General features: G+C 27.9%; 1 protein-coding gene across 2 annotated transcripts in view; it reads left to right on the top strand.

Moving 5' to 3' along the window:
- The first annotated feature begins 728 nt into the window (after positions 1 to 728).
- The window catches only part of LOC106688909 (uncharacterized), a 140,604-nt gene continuing 121,563 nt past the window's right edge, over positions 729 to 19,769 (top strand). The window contains exons 1-2 of one of the 2 annotated variants that reach the window (XM_067048919.1): positions 729 to 828; positions 3,727 to 3,848. The gene's annotated coding sequence lies outside the window, so the exon portion shown is untranslated. Of the gene's footprint in view, positions 829 to 861; positions 881 to 3,726; positions 3,849 to 19,769 lie in introns of those variants that run through there. The other variant, XM_067048920.1, reaches the window with a different exon arrangement.

Below are 19,769 nucleotides of genomic sequence, written 5' to 3'. Positions count from 1 at the left end.
CCTGTTTCATTAGATCTTTGAATATATTTTAGATCTTATGTTGTTTTTCATTATTTATTTCAATATTCATAGTGCTTAAAATCTTTCGTAATTTAGAATATGTGTTGTATTTTATAATTTTAGTTCAGGATTTAAAAGTTGTGCACCGTTTCATACAATTGATTCAATAGTCCAAGTCTAGACGTTAACTTTGTTAAGATTTTTAATATTGGTAAGTATTTAAATAACCAAAATATCTATTCGGTATATTATTTTGAAGAAAAATTAAATCTACTAAAACTGTGCAATATCACAAAAAAAAAAAAACTTGAATTACGATATTTTATAAAAAAATGGGACTTTGTAATCAGAGAGTTGTTGTGAATGAAAATTAATTCTGGTAGCTTACAAATAAAGGGATAATGGCTTTTGAAACTATTCTAGTGCAGTAATTTCCATTCATAAATACTTAATATTGAATTCCTAGGTGTTCTTTTTGTTAAGGTCACTCTTTTTCTTGTTCATTCATAGCACATAGAATGCCGTCATTGTACGTTCTTCAATGCTGATTACGATATAACTGTACTCAGAAAGCATTCTGCGTACGCAGCATCGTCATACCGTTCCGATGACTCTATACAATTGAACTTGGATGGCTATTAGGGTTTTCTTTTCCAAGTAGGATTCCGTAAAATGTATTCGACAGTCGGAGGAAAGAAAGAAATGTAATTGGTCCAAAGCGGTGGGGGGTTGAATGTATTTGTATCGGGTGGGGAGCGGTGGGGGTCGGTCCAGCTTCCAGCCATCCAGATCAGATTCACTTTCGCACGGACGCAACACGCATCCACGGTCAGTACAGCCCTTTCACTCACACTCACTTTCATACACTTGTGTCTCACACGTTAGTTTGTGTTTCTTTTACAATTTTCATATGTATTGTATATTTTTTTAATAGGTTCTTATTTAGATAATAACCATGGCAGTAGTGAACTAATTAAATGTGTTTTAAATCAATAATCACTAATTTAAAACATCAATTATTTTCAAAAAAATCAAATAGATAAAATCACCTCTGCTTTCTTTTACACAACTTAAATCTGTAAGCTTTTAATTTTTTTTTTTCTGAGATTAAGTTATTATCTGTTTGGCATCAGCATACAGTTCTGGAGTTCATAAAAATCGACAATTAATTTAAACTACAAATCGCTGGTAAATGTTTTCGTAGTTCATTTTGCCTAGAGAATTGATATGATATTATGTTAATCCCACGATTATATCAAGTATAAGCCCATTTATAACTTTAAGTTTAGCAATAATGTTTATTTTTAAATAATGTCCTTTTGTGTGATTATGATTTAAACTTTTATAACAAAAAATAAATAAAATTGGTCAAATAAACTAAAAATGTTATATATTGTCGTCATAACACTTATTTTGTATTGGAAATAAGCACATGTACTATCGTCCTTACCGACTGTTGAAGTCTCCAAGGGATGAAGTCTTGAAGAGTGACTTTAACCAATATCACACATACGTTTTATCAATATAAATTAGGAATATCACAAATAAATATCATTTTTATTTATAATTAATTTATTTACATAGCATATTTATAGCATTAACTGAATTAACTGTATAAAATGAATAAATGATGATATTATGATCTCTTTACAAGATTAGCAATATGAAACATTTAAGATTTTAAAAAAATTATCGATTAATTAAAAGAACTCAATAAAAAAAAATATATATATTCCAAGGCAATTATTGTTCGTCATACTAAGTATTCCAGTTAAAACAAAATTAAAATAACTTAAATTAAGATATTTAATAGAACAGTAATATAAGCAAATTATTAAATAAATAAGTCAACAACCATCATAAGGACTTTTTAGGAATTCAATTAAAAATCTGTTCCAAGTTAAAAATCAAATTTTAACGTCATTCCAGAGTTAATTAGTGTTTAATGTATATTTGTATCATCAGATTTTTTAAACACACAACTCAAATAACTTTTACACTAATACAAGCTTTGTAACTCCCGAGAGTATTTTTTAATTTTAATTTTTGTATTAGTCTTACCGGTCTATGTTGTATCACTGTTGCCATATTGATCAGTATCGATTTAATTGTTCAATAAATATAAGAGTTTTTAATTGGTACATTGTATTCTATAGAAACCGCATCTATATATACCTATTTATATTTATTACTTGAACATATGTGTCAAATGGGTCTTTAGTAAAATAAACAATATGAAATCTTAGTTATATTATTTTATTTTTATTTTATCTGTTAAATGATCCATCAGAAGATAATTCCCTTTGCAATATCTTATTAGATATCAACATAGCTCACAGCTTATTTAATATTTGAATTGAATAATTTTTTTGTTTTACTTTTTTTTACAATATTGTTAATTTTCTGAATTATTCAAACAAAATGAATATTAATCGCCCGTGACACGAGCATCTTTTCAGAATTAAAAATAAAAAATTAAAACGATCTATTTATTCATTTAATATTTTCAAATATTCGTATAAATAAAAACAATGAGACAGTAAATAGTAATTTGATTAAATATTTCATTATTTTATGAATAATCATTAGGGAAAAATATTTTTCAAGTCATATTTCTGTTTTATATCTTTCAATGTTTAATAAAAAAAAAAAAAGTGTATATCGGCAGTAAAATTCCTATTTTATGTAGTCAATATCACCCTATTCCGTCTATTTCTTCCAGAAGAAATATTACCTATATATCGTAAAAAATATATAATTGTTTCAATGCATTAAATATTCCATGCAGCACAGTAAATTATTAATGTTATAGAAAGAATTTAGATCACTAGCTTATCTTTGCAATCATTGTATTTTCTTTTAATGGATAATAGTGACCCAATTATATTTTCGGGTCTTGATGCATCGCTGAAGGTATTGCAATAAATTTTATATTTCTGAACTTGTCAATAAGGAAAAATCTTTAATTTCCAATGTTTTTTTTTTGTTTTGTTTTTTTTGTAGACAATAAGAAAAGTTGTTAAGTTGCAGATGGAATAATTAATTTCATCGAAACGTGAAAAAAAATATACAATATATACAAATTAAATAGGAATTATTTTTATTATACAAATATTAGTTTGCTAATATAAGAAAAATATAGCTTTCTGTAGACAATAAGAAAAGTTGTTAAGCTGCAGATGGAATAATTAATTCTTAATTTCTGATAATAATACATACGACTTTAATGGGAGAATTAGCTGAAAAACAAACACCATAAGAGGATATGAAATGTAAGGGGTTGGTTCGAGATGACTCATTGCGTCCTTTTTAAATGATGGGTTGCTCACGACCTTGATTTTATTTCACAACCACAAGCCGTTAAAGAGTGCTCGATCATGCTTTATTTTATACGGACGACCCTGACTTTATTCACATCCGTTACAGGATGGCCGGACCTTTTCCCGCCCTCACCCCGAGGCTAGGACCTCTAAGCCGAACAAAAAGTGAAAGAAGTTAGGAATCTGGCTTGCTTCTGATATAAAGCCGGAATCCTGGTAGGAGCAGAAGTGCATACATATAAACTTTCAACATTTCAGTATATTTAAATTTTTGATCGCTTACAATTGGTTCTGACCATGATTCTATTGCATTAGATTTTGAATAGAACTGTAGTCATAGGATGAAGTTTTTCCCTCTATATTAGTTCTGAATTTCATTATTATTATTATTTTTTTTTTTTTTTAGGTCATTTGGCAAAGTCCAAACAGTTACTTTCGTGAGTGCTGGTGATGTTCGCTTGAACGAGGCCCGTAGTGCCAAAAGAACACAAACTCACACGCAGGTGAAAACTACGTCATCGGTCAAAGGTGAGCTTGATAGTTGTATTCTAACAGGACATTACACAACCCGAGCCATCTGGGGCAAGAAGGTGCCACACCCACTTCTGGTTTCGCTTCATACCGTCCACCTTTGCAGTGTATATCTTCCTCGGTTCATGTACTTTCCGGCTGTTATTTGCATACGACCTTTTTAAGACGCACTTTCATGATATATTGCATTGACTGAAGTGTTCTATGTCGTGACCAGATAAAAAAAAAATGTATTCAATTTTTATTAATGAATACCAAAAGAGCACTAATTCTTAAATAACATTCATAAAAGAAAAAAAATCGTGAGAACATCAATTATTGTCCGTATTCATGGATAATGATAAACTAATATTTGGTTTGATATCAGAGAAAATAGTTTAATTTTCTTGCTTGTTACAAAATAGTAATAAAATAAATAATTAATAACGCAAATTTTTATCCGATTTCAATTGTAAAAATGGAAAATAAAATAATTTGAAATCCGAAAAAAAAAATTAAAATTAACATCTCGAGTAATGTTTTAATATATCACTTATAATAATAAAAAAAATATTCTACCAGACCATACTGGTTATTATTTATTTATTCATGATTATTAGAAGTTACCTTAACAAGAGATTGATTACCAGCTCAGAAAATAAAAGTAGGATTTTGATAATCTCACCTTCAATAATATTGTCTGTTAGACCTCTATAAGTAATATTATATTCGTCGGAATATTAATATTTGTCATTTCACAACTTTTTAGTTTCTATAATAGTAAAATGGTAGTTTTCTAAAGCATTTTATAAACCAAAGATGGCTTGGGTTGTTATTTTTTAAATTTAACCTATTTATTTCATAATAACCTTACCTCACAAGGTCTATGATAATGTTCTTCAATAACATATATATAGAAATTTCTTCATTTTGTAATATCATTTGATTCTTTAATCTCTTTTGTGGAATCAGTCTAAATAAATTTGTGAACTTATGAACTGTCTTCACATTTTTCAAATGTACATTTGATTTTGTTATGTGGGTTCAGTTTTTTTAGCAATAAATATTATATTTTATTTCTTTTTTATGTCTATTTTAACAAGAAAGCTATGCGTGTAATATTTTAAAAACATATAAATGAGCATAAGCTTATCTTATATTACGTAAATGTAATTATAAAATATACCATTTAATACTAGCTTCATCTACTAAGTAGAAAAATGAAATGTGTTCTCCTACAACCCATGAAGGGTATATGATTTGAGTATTTTGAAAGGATGTATTATTTCTTGAACAACAGTTTTACCAGGAGGTAATTTGTTCAGGATCGCGCTCAATTGCCAGATTTTTCCCCAATTAAGAGAACTCAATTTATGAGGCTGGGTAGGCCTCGAAGGCCTCTGTAAACTCACAGGATTTACTCACGGCTACAATAATCGAATAAATAATTATCTACCATAGCCGGATTTGAAACTGGGTCCTCGGAGCACAGTGCCTTAATCTACTCCGCCGAGGACTTAAAATATAATTTTTATTTTTTCATCAAAACGTAAAAAAAAAAACCTCAGATATAATATTTTTACGACCATAATACTTCATCTTATATATACAAATCAAATAGGAATTATTTTTATTAAACAAATATTAGTTTGCTAATATTAGAAAAATATAGCTTTCTGCTAATCTCATAGTCTTTTGAGGTCGTCATTTATAATTCGCTAGGTTGGCTGAACATTGAAATTATTTTCATTCTCTGAAACTATTGTAGCATAACTGCCATTCTTAAATCTGAAACAACAGAATATCCAACAAAGTCAGGGTAGAACCTAGTTATTCTATAGGGAGAATAAAGAAAGTAATTTAAATTTTATTCTGTTTCTTATTAATTCGTAAAATTACTATCATAAATTTATTTTGTATCACTAATTATAAGCTAGTTTAAAGCTTCTTACCCTTTATTTATTACCAAAATAATAACTAGTTTAAGTTTTACAATTCTTCATATTTTTCATGCTTTCGTAATATTAAATAAATTAATTCATTATTAATAATTTTTTTTAATGCAATTATTACCAACACGTTAAAATATTTTTGTTAAAATATCAATCACATTAAACACACTGTTGACCTTGGTGGAGATCACACGTTAAGTTTCAATTTAAAAAAAAAAATGCTTAATTTTTATCTTTATTTTGTTTATTCTTAGTTTGGTCAAAAGAAAAAAGATTTTTTTTTTTTTTTATCTAATATTCTTATTAAATTCTTTTTAACAAGATTTGTAATCTGATATGTTACGACTACATTCTTTACCTGATCTCTATTAGATTTATTTAAATATCGGATCTGAAAAAAGTTGATTAGTTTTTCTAAACAGAATACTCGAAGATAGTCTTCCACGTGAATTTTCAGAGATAAATGCCTTTACGTCATGAAGATATTCATCTAAAAATATGTATTGTCACATCGTATATCATATCTTTTATTCTAACAGAAAATAATTTAAGTACAGGTCACTCACCATAACCATAATCTATTGGATTATGGATTATGGCTATTGGATAGTCAAGCTTACGTAACCAGCTTTTGCCGTTAATCTTCGTGCTTTCGGGATCATGTTAGGTTGAAGACGTTTACTACCTATATCAAGTAGAACTGGTTTTAAAAGGGGAGTTATTCATGACTAGCTCTTTTCATCAACCAGTTTCATAAATATGAGGCTGATAATTCACTATATTACTAGTATATCCACCCAAGGCATGATTTATGATAGTTTTTAAAATACTGGTTGCAAAAAAAGATGTACTGCTATCAGTTCTTGATAGAAGCATAGACCAGGTAACAAAAGTCTCCATGGACTTCAAAGATTTAAGTCCTGTTTCAACGCAGCCTTGTTTATTCAAATCAATCACCGGGTTTTACTTATGTATGTAGTAAAACATAACATTACATTGATTTCAAAGAACTTATTATATTTAAATCGTAACTCAAATAAATTCTACTGGCAAATAAATATGAAAAAATGGCGTTGCCTCGCTAGCTTGTTTGATTCTGTGAACGTAATTTTACCTCCACATAAATCAAATCAGTTACTATCAACACCAGATTACACTCGTCAGAGATCGATAATTTAAATGTAGGCGAGATCCCAGAGCGACCAAGGCCCCGACAGAAAGATTAGCCAACGGGAACAAAAGAATAGTAACACACAACCGAAATCATTTCACAATACATCTCTGACACATTTGTCTATGACAAGTGATCAGCTATTCTTTATTGTCAAGATTATTAATAGACAGATGGTCTTGGGATAGGATAAATGCTGGTAACATAGATAATATTGTTCATGACTTTATATATGTATAAATATATCTGAAGGATATATAATATATATTATATTTCCACAGATGGCATACTCATGCAATCTATCACAAAACGTCGAAACACAAATTATGATATTCAAGTATTTATGATAATAATTCGATGAATCGAATGAATCGATGAGTTGAAATAATCCTTAATCACATATTGGAATATATGTATTTAAAATTTGGCAGATTTGCATTCAACCCTGTTATAGGAGCATAACCACATTAGTCAGACGTATTTTCGCTGTTTTGTAATAGTTGAAAGTTAACATTTAGTTAGGAAACCCTTTAAGCCAGTGATTCAAGGGATTTCCCTTCATACCAGGATACTGAGATCCACTCAGCAGCTCTAAACTTGGTCGAAATGAATTGGTGTTAGATAAGTACAATACATTTTTTCTCTATTCTCTATATTTCCAATTCTTAAGATTTTCAACATCTATACCAATGTAAAGAACAAACAGATTATAGCCGATAAACTTTTCAAGGCTTGTATAATCTAAAAGAAGACTTTAAAATAAAACCTAAATTAAATTTGGGCACAAATTATAAAATGCTCAAAGACAAAACTTGAGGTAGCAATTTAGTAATTCAATTAATTTTAAGATTCTACTTATATTGGGTCCAGAGTTAGTATATATTAATTATAATTTTTGTTTACAAATTTATTGATAATTATTATCTTCATAATTTCTATAAAGTTCATTGATTTGAGAAACCGTATAAGTTAAGCAAAATAAATTTAAATAACATAATGACTCTTACCTTAAATAGTAACATAATAGGTCGATTAACAAAAAAAAAAAAAATTAAAATCTGTTCCCCTACAACCCATGAAAGGTTAAGGGTGCAGTACTTTGTAAGGAAGTACTGTTACTAGACCAACGGTTGTGAAAGGAGGTGATTTGTTCGGAATCACGCTTTACCGCCAGATTTTTACTGAATTAAGGGTACCCAATTCATGAGACTGGGTGAACCCCAGAAGTGCATTAGAACCCACAGAGTTGACTCACGGCTGCAATATAACAGAAAAATATTTTCTACCCAGCCGGATTCCAACCCGGGTCCTAGGAGTAGTTAACTATGGGTCTATTGGGAGCACGGTAGTGAGCCCCGAACCACAGTTCCACCGCGCTTCTAATAGTTCCATAGTCAATCAAATTTCAATTATTCATTTTTTTGGGTCGGTTTTAACCAACATAATTGACAATAGATGGATTGGAAATGGATTTCTCTAATCATCGATTCAACTACAACTTCTCGAAAACTTTATAAATTATATTTTTAACTGATGAAAAGTATTTAAATTTACTTACTGAAACATTACGACAATCACTTTTCTGATTTATGAATCTACTAATATACTTGAAAACAATGACCGCAAAATATTTGAAACAGTCGCGCGAGCACCTCATCATGTTAACAACACAGTCATAAGTTTTTCCTTACATTTTTTTACAACCGTTTAACATACAGACAACTACAGACTATCATGTTATAAACTATGATACTCTCATACAAGTGCCCGTAACCAAGCAATGACAGTAAGTCCTTTGAATGATTCTAATTTTTGAAAACGTTTTTTGAGGTTCTAGTGGATACTGCCCCTAAAGAACTTTGAAATTCTGTGATTCATGTCATGATATAGAGTGGAATAAATCAACTCGATTTAATTCAGACTTTTCAAGGATTTGGGATCATTCGTCATTAGGGGGAATTCGTATAGGTATCAAAATTTCTTAACTAAAAAAGAAATAATCAATTATAAATTATGACTTTCATTACGAGAAAGCAAAACAAAATGATCCACTTGTTCGCCATATACTAATGAATACTTCTTTTTCTCCTTATAATTAAATCACTTTACTATAAATCTTTATCTTACAACATCAGGCCAAGAATAAGAAAAATATTCCTAATATAAACTCCTTAAGAATCCTTACTCACAGAAATGATAATTATACAACATTTTCGAGTTTGAAGGAAATGTGATCAACTGACATTATTGCGGAAATAGTGTTATAATTTATGAAAATTGCGAAAAGATCAATAATTATTGATAATTTCACATTTTTTTTCATATTGGAGTTATATTTGGTACAGAAACGTGTAGATAGACTGACGATATGAGGATTTTTGATCAAACGAAAAGTTTCCTTAACGCAATAATATTACTCACATGCTCAAATATGGCAAACTATGCGATTAAATATTTTTAAAAAATATATTAAATTCATCCATTTTTCCTAATTTTTTTTCTACAAATTTTCCATTCTAGAACAATGTCTTATAACGTTTCTAATAGTAACATTCAACAGACCCTTCATCAAATGTGATATTGCTGGTAAAGATGAAAAAAACATGCAAATTTTCTTTAGTTTATTTTATTTTAAAGCAGTTTTCTATCTTCTTTTCAATAGGAAAAAGACCTAACTAGAAAAGTGACGTCAATAATTAAAAATACAAATCGAAATTAATTAAACATTACTAAAATTAGAAATTAGTTTCTGCCTTAAATCTATGAACACAATTCATTTAGGAATTTTCAGATAACTTACTTTGGCTTTGGTTCAATAATGAGGTTGACAATTATTCTTCAAAAACCTACAATTAAAGATATCTCACAAGATATCAATATCACAAGAGATACAATATCTCTACAATTTAAGATCTCGTAAATTAAAAATTTAATGGTATCTAAATTGTGCATTAATTCATTTATTCATTCAGTATTGCAAAGTACGTCTTATCATTCTTTCTCTATTACTTCAATGTATATATGAATACGCACTAAGCCAATTGTTCGCCAATCGAAATAACTCATTTGAATTTTCACTTCAGGATGAATTGTTATTGAACCAATCAAGTGTTTATTTTTTAATTATAATCTTAAATTGCAATCAAATTAGAAATTTTTAATGAAAATAACAGACTACTGGATTGGTGAGGAATATTATTTCGGATAAAAATATCTCTAGAGTTCGGTAGATCATTCTTCTTTTATAACAGTAAAACTAGAACCTTAACAGTTCTTCATCGTTAACTCTTTAAATGATAGCATTTTCTGGCTCCTTCACAGCAATCCTAGTCTAAGAATGACGTAAGAGACGATAGACTTACGAGGAGACATTGGAGTAGCGAAAGGGGTCAGTAGAGTCGGCCATTGATCATAACCGCATAACCGCGGCGCCGGTTCCTGGAATGTTCTCGAAGCTGGTGTTGAGGTTGGACGGGTTCTTCTTCAGTATTGCTTAACACATTTGGAGATTGCTACATGTTACCTCTAACGGTCATCGTAAATTATGATCACCCACCCCATGATATAAATTTTCGTTTTTAATGTGAATAAATGCCAACAGATTCCCATCATTTTTTTTTTAAAGCTTAGGATCATTTTTAGGGTTCCTTTCATTCTCAAGGCCTTCAAGAAGAATTTTGTTGAATTAATTAGGTAGCATCATATTTTTCATACGGATTTTAAAATTAGGTCCTGACACTCAAAAATTTTATTAGATTTAATGAATGTAAAAAAAGAGGTTTCATTTTATTTATTGATCAATTTGATAATGATTAATTTAAATTAAATTTCAGATTTAGTAAATGTATTTATATATACCAATTGCCTAAATTCATCTACTATTTACAAAGGTGAAATTCGGTCACAACCTCTATATACAACTGTTGTAATTTTATAACTTAGGCGTAAACGATCATTGTGGTTGATGTTCCTTATAATAAATAAATACCGCAGTCATTATAAGAGTCAGATTTAGATGTTTTAGATCCCTACATGTTTATATTGAATTGTAATCAATATGTTTTTTTGTAGTTATGAGAGTAAACACAATTATGACCAGCAACAATTTTTTCCATAAATTCAAATAAAAAGTAACAAGAATATCGTCGTTCATAAATTTTAAAAAATATCTATTTTTCTTCTAATGTAATAAATAACGTAAAAAAATCTACAAAATATTTAAAATTTATATTCTTTTTTTAGGAAAATTTATATAATTTAATTTTATAAGGAAAGTTGAATATATTTTTTATGATCAACAATTTATATACTTAGACATGTTTTAGAATGTATGTTGTTGAAGCTTTTAAAAGGTCTTTAAAGTACATAATTCATTTGACTTACGGAGCCTCTGCAACAATGAATATTTTCATAAGGCATAAAATTCTACAACAACTTAAACTTTCTATGTTGTATTTCTTTCCTCTTTTTGTCGAGTTATAGCCGGCTGACAAAAAAATAAGCAAGACTAACTATGCGTTTCGATTGAGCAATCATACCATCTGTCCCGCACCACTGAATTAGGAGATGACCTACCTTTGAACAGTAAGGCCAACCACCATTCAGTTGTCATATATACTAGTCAGTAATGATATATATATGCAGTTTTAAAAATATAACAAAAATTTGAATCTTTTGAATTTATTATATAACTTTTGTAAATTTACGTATATTACATTCTTTATATATTTTTGGTCTATAAAAAGTTTATTTTTTTTTACGCTACAGCCATAATCCTAATCAAGATATAAAAAACCAAAAATATTCATAAAAATAAACAAAATCTGACTTCAAAACAGTACGCTAGAACGACTAAAAATAAATAGTTTTACTTACAAAAGAGTTTTGTTCCAACAATGAATCCTGCAACCAGTGTGACAACTAATCTAGGATCAATGTACTGCGCCATATCTTGTTGAGAACCCATGGACTGTTTTTACGATCAATAACAGTTTCGATCTTGGAATTAGCTGTGAAACAAATATTCGACAATTTGTTTATTAGTACGCACTTCCAATGCGTCCATCAGTTTTTTAAACAGTCAAATCGTTCTTTAGAAAAAAAAACTATTATCGAAATATACAAGTAATTGTTCTAAATGAATCCGATCATTAGAATAGTTTATATTTTTATAAGTACTTTCCTTTAATTCTATGGTTAAATTAATAAAAGAACTTGCAATAGCACATGAGTTGTGATCAGGCTTGGTACAGACATGAAGAAGTGATTAATTATTGTACTATTCAGGTTGATTTGGAATAGTTACTCAATATTATATTTTTATCAGTATATTGATGGTTGTTGTGTACCATTATTAACTTGACTTTTTTTTAAAATCACTATGTTTATAAATAGCTTCTTTCGGATCCTACTATATAAATTTTGTGTAAAATGAAAGAATGAATTTAGAAATGTATAAAGGAAACATAACCACTATACATATCGGTTGTATTGTTGGTTCCTAGTTGGTGTTTGTTGAAGAATCTCAGAGCTATTTTCTTCTTGCGTTAAAATGTAATAATTTCAACTTTTTTAGTTTATGTGGTACTATTGGAATTATTATATATAATGTGAATCGAATAGAACTGGAATGTGGATGTGATTTGTTGTGTTGCAATGTGAATGGGTATATGAATAGAAGTCAACAACAAAATATTAACATAAAATACACTATCTTTCTTGTAATGCGTAGTAATTAAACTAAATTTTTTGATCTGAAGTAAAAAGACGATTAAATTTATTGTAGTAGTAAATTTAACACCCCAATAATAGAAAATTTCCTGGCCTTTACAATATCCTTTGTACTGGTCAATTAATTTTTTTTTCCTCATAAGTCTTCAATTCAAAGAACTTTGTTATAAATGTTAAACTGTCAAAACTTTCTTGAGATATTTACTTTAAGATACTAGAAATAAAATCCTGGTCTCCTTGATTATTCGATATGAAATAGATGAAAAAAAAAACTTTCAGTCCTTGGGATATCTGGTTTCTTTATTTATTAGTTATGTGTTATTTTATTACTCTGAAATATGTCTATAATGTTCATTGGTATACAAACAATCAAGATTAAATATTCTTTATGCCTATACAAACTTGTTAAAGTCCACTGTTTAAAATAAATCTGAAATAATTTGAATAAAGTTCCCTAATTGCTACAAGATAGCTCCGTGTTCCCAAAGCACTGGTTGCTAGAACGCGTTGGGAAAGAAACCATCAATCAAGAACTTGGCTAACAACCAGTCACCATTAAAAATCGTGCCGTACTAATGAAATGTAAATGTCTCTGTAACTACAAAAAAAAAAAAAAAAAAAAATTTACACACGTTTGAATTATAGATCCGATAAGTAATGCTAATACATTTGTTATGAGGTAAAGTATCTGTGAATTTCCTAGGCTTGATGTATTGATATTTCAATGCGAAAATGAAACGTCAGAAACCTAGCATTATTTTTTATATACCCCCTTTTTTCAGTGAGAACCGATATATACATATATACTTTTTCTTAATGATTATTGACCGATGATAATAAATATCAGGGATGGCCAACTTATCAAAATATAAGATCTCCTTTTTATCTTAAAAGTGCATCGCGATCGACTTACATAGCAGTAAGCCAAGGGGTGAGAAGGGTGAAATGCATACTAGGTTTATACACTGTGCATAAGTTGCATTCCAGTGAGGTATGGATAGATAAGAAAAATATATCTTCAAAATTTTTTTTTTTTGTTTTTAATAACTTATGTTTTCGAGATATAGGCTCCAGAAGAAATTAAATTTCCAGACCTAACTTTTAATAGCAATTTTCCGTACATATTTGATTTTCTGACACTTGTTCAAGATAGATTTTTACTTAATTAAAATGCAATTTTATTTTTTTGTCACGTTGTAGTAATATTTGTTCATGAATATAAAAATGTTATTATAAAAATGCACATTGAGGCTGATAACTTGATTTCAATATTTCATTTCGCATTTTTTTTTTTTTTTTTTTTTTTTTGGGGCTAGGAAAAATTATCACGAAAGAATAAGACTTACTTGATAATCTATCAATAGCTCGTTGAGTACACCTCGTACTGAAATATAGATATACGGCTTATCAACGTACTAGCGCAAAAACAACAACAATAATCATTTAAAGGGCCAAAAAACTCACATCCAGGAAAATTAAAAGAACATTATTTGCTAATCCAAATCAAGGAGTAGGTTTCTTTTGAATACAAAACATTTAAAGTTCGGTTGAATTCCAAAATATATTTGGTTGGTGTTCAGTATGAATACTTTACAACACATTTTGTGGTATTTCTGTTTAGAAGTTCAACATTCTAATACTTTATTCCAATTCAATCTGCTAAAAGAGAATTTATCAAAAATAGATCGTGTTAAAATTATATATCCAAAACGAAATTTAATACTTAAATGTTTCAAAAATTATATAAATAATTACAATTAAAAACGTAATACTGCTCTTTTGAATAATTAGGAGCTGAAATAGACCAAGAAATTAAGTTACCAGATTTTGGTTGGTAAAACACTATTAAAACATTTTTCCTTTTAGCCTCACTTTGATTACACTTATAAGAAGAAAAAAGTAACAATATACTTAACAAGTAATAAAATTATAAATGATGATGAATATCAGTTTTAGTTATTTTCTTTAAAACAATTACAAGATAGATGTAGAGCTCAGAAGTTTACGCTCTCAAATATTAACCAGTCTCCACATTAATAAATTTGAACTATATTGTTCTAGTAAAACTTTTTTCTATACCAGAAAAACGGTGTGGTTGGTAATGTGCTGAAATCTACAGATGATATCATTATATGTATAGGTATTAAACGTAACATCTAAAAAAAAAATTAATTAAATTTGGTTTGTATTAAATATTGACAACTATTTTTGTCCCCTTATTCAATTTTGGATTTTTTTTACACTTCGTACAATCAGGTACTAAAATTTAGAATTTTTTTATGTTGTTTTTACTGTAAATGTGCATGTCTTTGCATTATTTTTGAATATATTATTTATTTCACAGTAAATATATGCAGTACAAATCGTTATTATCTGATAAACCTATCAACATGTAGAGCAATACGATTTGACAATAAAAAATGCATGAGAGAAAATGTTCTGAGATAGTGGATATCATGAAACAATTCGTAGCAATGGAGTTAGTACTGTTGATGTATGTGATATATGCCATTATTCATAATGTAATTGCTGTATGTTCTGCTTGGAGAAGATTAATTGTTGTTCAAGTACTCTTTGATCTTCCCTCCTCATAAATATCTTTTATGAAGCCACACAATCAATTATTAGAAAATATTATGAAGAAGAAAAAAATAAACATACTACTAGTAAATAAACTAGTCTAATAACTAGACTAATAGTCAGTATAGATCCCACCGAAATATTTTAATTGAAATACTAATTAATAAATTTATTTTGCAATAAATATTTTTAAAAACTGAAGGTAATAAAATTAGTTCAGGAAGAGATTAAATATCTTATAGATGATTTAAATATTCAATTAAGATTCATTATAGAAATTTTTCAGTTGAACATAAATATACCATTAATATTAAATAATAATAATTACTTTAGTCAAATCAAAACTCATTTTTTTTTCAAAAATCTTTATTCCTCCTATCTTCAAATGTATGGATAAGTAAATGGAATAAAGTTTAATGAGGTGTAGATAGTTGACCGTAGATTACTGATTGGAGAGGTTTGTCGGGGGGTGAGGTCCATATTCTACCTTTTTCCTTTTATATATATATACACACACATATAGTTGTATGTATTGATATATAAGTTAATACTCACACTGTAATTCAGATATAAGTCACTCACGCTTTGTGAGTCACTATATTTCATTTTCTGTCATATTGTTCAATTTGTATATTCAATATTTGTTTTTTTTTGTTTTGTTTTTTTAGACACTACTTACATATCTTATATTATATATATCTTCTTACCTACATAATATTATATTTCATCTTTCACCGCAAGAAGTTGAATAATATAATTCAATTTTCAATAACAACAAAATAAATATGTTGTAAAAAAAAAAGTTGTAATTTCATTAAAATAATGAATATTATAATAAAACTTGAAGAATTTGCTACAAAAAAACTATAATAAGATAATTTTAAATCTGTTTTCACTTACAACATATTTACTTATTGTATTATTTTGTACAGTTGTAAATTACATTAAATATATAAAAAAATCTGTTTTAAAAGGCTCTGTATTTTTTATTAGCAATAAATAAATCGAACAATCATATATAAAATCGAACAGTTATTTCAAACTGTATTTTCTACAAACAAATTCTTATCACTGTGTAGAACTTTGAAAAGTCTGTTTAATTAAAAGAAGATTTGATATTTATATCTTGAGGATTAATACTATATCTTAGAAAAATTAAGTTTTGAAAGCAAAAACTACGCGAAACCTTATACATATTAAAAATTTACTGATCATTAAACAGATAACATAAATAAACAATATTCGCTCAACAAACAAAATTTGCCTAGTGGTAGAAAGTTAAATTATTAGTTGGGAGGGAGGGGAGCAGGATGCGAAATTTATGTTAAAATCGATCTAGAGATTCATGTATCACAGGACGTGAACTATAATTAAATTAAAGGAAAAGAAATTTACTTAGGTTGAATGAATTAAATACATCTAAGAAGAAAAGATATTCATAACGAAAACAGTTTCGGGTTAAATGAGTCACTGGGTTCGTGTACAAATAAAGATTTTTAAATTTTGTATTTTTTTTTCATTTCCTTAGTCACCACTAATGTTTTTGCTTGTTCACAAAATTTACTTAATTTTATGTTCGGAAGAAGGAAAAAAAAATCTCATTTTTTTTTTAAAGGATTAACCGGAATATATAAATCAATTTGATTTATTTATTTCCCTTCCTTTATTACCCTAAGTCTTAGCTTTTCCACAGTATCACGATTTGAAAAAAAATATATATTTACATATTATTGAATATTTTCGGCTCATTAGAGTTTAGAAAATACATCAGTTACATCAACTTGAGTGGGTGGAACATTCCCGTGATAACTTCCTCCAATATGAATGGTATTGCTCTAACTGTTCAGTAAGGATTTACCAGCTTGTCAAACTAATCAATATTATATTTCTTCTTAGTAGTGGCGTAAAACATAATTATACCATGTCCATTGTAAGAAACGTGAGTTTTAGGAGGTTTTTTGGTCTCACTATTTTTTTTTATTCTTAATTTAATGATTTTCCTTGAGTGAGTTTTTTCATTTTAAAATTACTAAGGAGAAATAAAAGAAAGGTTGATCTAATGATTATTTATATAAATTATCATTATTAAAATTAAGTATTAAATTTTGAACCAATGCTAACTGTCTTCATACATTTCTTTAAATTAAAGTGTCTTACATAATGTACTTTTTACCTGTATGACATAACTCTACTTTTCATCTGTGTTTTATTTTTTTAACTATGAATCCATTAATAGTGAAATAACTATATGATATTCTTAATTTGTCTACTGATTTTAAAAATAAAATGAATTTAAATTATGACAAACTACTAAATTTTTTTAAAAATATTTTACTTTAACAAAAACAGAGATGTTGTTATCTACCTTACATAATTAACAAGTTAGAAACCAGTTAATACAACGTAGTCTCTATCCAGTTTCTTCTCTAATGATACTGTAACACTGAAAGTACTTGAATAAATTAAATTTTAATTATAAGTATTCGAGGTTTACACAGAACATTTCATTAATCAGTGACTAAATTAATTTTATTTATGATCTATATAACTAATAATCTGCAGATTATGAAAATAACTCTTCTTTTTTCCTTTAATTTCATTAGTAATCCTGTGTTAAAAACAATTACAAGCCTAACAATAAATCTTTAGTTTTGATTATTCTTCTGCTTTCTAGTATTAATTCCTAAAAAAAAGTTTTTTTTCCTTTAACCGATTTATTTAACATATATTTTAAAGTTTTGAGACCCCAATAACAATTTCATATGTATGAATTAATTAAATAACAGTATCACGCTAAGATTTAGAGAAGCTACAGTTTATTAATTAAGATGATATTAAGAAAACAGAAAATTATTAAATTTTATATTTTTTAAATTATATATTATTCAAATATTTTGAGTTTTAGACTGTAGAGGAAATCTCATAATGACATAAATTTTGTTCTTCTCAAGTTATAACAGCTTAATAATTACCCGTCCCTTTTCAAAAATTGGAAAAAACAACAGTTTCAAAATTTGTTTGTAGCTCTGTTTGTATACTTTAATAGTTTTACAATGTTTGATACAATATTTGATTACTTAAACTGTAATGTCTGATAACTCCGGAAAAATCCAGCTATATGATTTTTTTATTATTAAAAAAAAAATAGTTTTAGAAAAATTTTGTTTCAACCACTATTTTGTACGATTCCTGCATATTTTTCCTGACGAAATGAATCCTTCGGAGATGTTTCTATAATGAAGGGTTGTTTCTCCTTTTTTTTTTCTTTTTTTTATATATATTATGATTTTTTTCAAATTTATGAAGTAATCAAAGCTTTTTTTTATTATTGATTTTGGATCATTATTGCATTACTTTTTATTAATGAAATTTTTATTATACATTATCACATTATATAGTATCCGAAATTTGTATTAGTTTTTATTGCCTAATTACGAGTTGAAATGTATAACTATTGAAAAATGGGAACTTGGGGTAATATTTTATTAAATTTTATGGTAAAGTTTTCAGTGATTCAGAAATTCAAAAAGTTTATTTACAATCTGTTTGTTATTCTGCAAAATTGAATGGAGGTCTGCTGGTATTTCATACTAAGATTTGAGGGAATCGTATGCTTGGTATTCAGTAAAGATATATTTTATGGTCAGGAGCGTATGACCTATTCGAAGGCGCGTCAAAATCACCTTCTCTTCGCGAACATTTCTAGCGGATAGTATCCAAAGTTTTAGGGTTGATTTTTGGTTCAATACTTCCCACTCCATTGAATTGATCGATATATTATATAATAACGCATCCAATGTTTTTTTCTAGATTAACTAAATTCCTATTCAACTGAGTTTCCATAATTTGAATTTTTTAAGCATCAATTTAATTATTTTTATATAAGTTCCAGTTTCGATTTTTTAATATTTTTGTGATTTTTTTTTTTTACAATAAACTTATCATTGAGTTTGTTAGAGTATCTTTAAAAATAATTTATTGACAATCTTGCTCTTTCTATCTCTTCCACGACCTTTTTCATACTATATAACATTATTTTAGAAACTAAATAATAAAAAAGAATTAGGAATATATTTTGTATCCCTCAAACTTTTACTGAACTAGAGTCCTTTAAGATACGAGAGCCTCGTAGACCTGCGTAGGGACCCACTTTTGAGGTACAGAATGTCCTCCGTAACCCACCCATTATCTCAGAGTGGAAGGCTATTTAGAAACACCGCTGAGTGTTATTGGATGTCTCCATTGAAGATAATGGATTGGTCCGAGTCGGTAATAGATGGTTTTGGTGTCCTGTCATCAGACCTGTTAACTTCATTCGTGATTTAATGAAGTTATCCCTGTATTTAAAACGGGTTAATTTATGCCAGTCGTTAATTAATTAAGGTGACAATATAATTATTGAACAAAACAGTTATAAGTACATCGTATTATATAAATTTTGATTCCCTTGTGGTTTTATTTATTAACAAAATAAATAGAGAAAATAGTAATATACTTAAAATATAT

Source organism: Halyomorpha halys, unplaced genomic scaffold, assembly GCF_000696795.3.
Source record: "Halyomorpha halys isolate HHAL.00 unplaced genomic scaffold, Hhal_1.1 Scaffold1233.1, whole genome shotgun sequence".
Classification (NCBI taxonomy): domain Eukaryota; kingdom Metazoa; phylum Arthropoda; class Insecta; order Hemiptera; family Pentatomidae; genus Halyomorpha; species Halyomorpha halys.
This window is presented reverse-complemented; position numbering and strand designations above follow the sequence as displayed.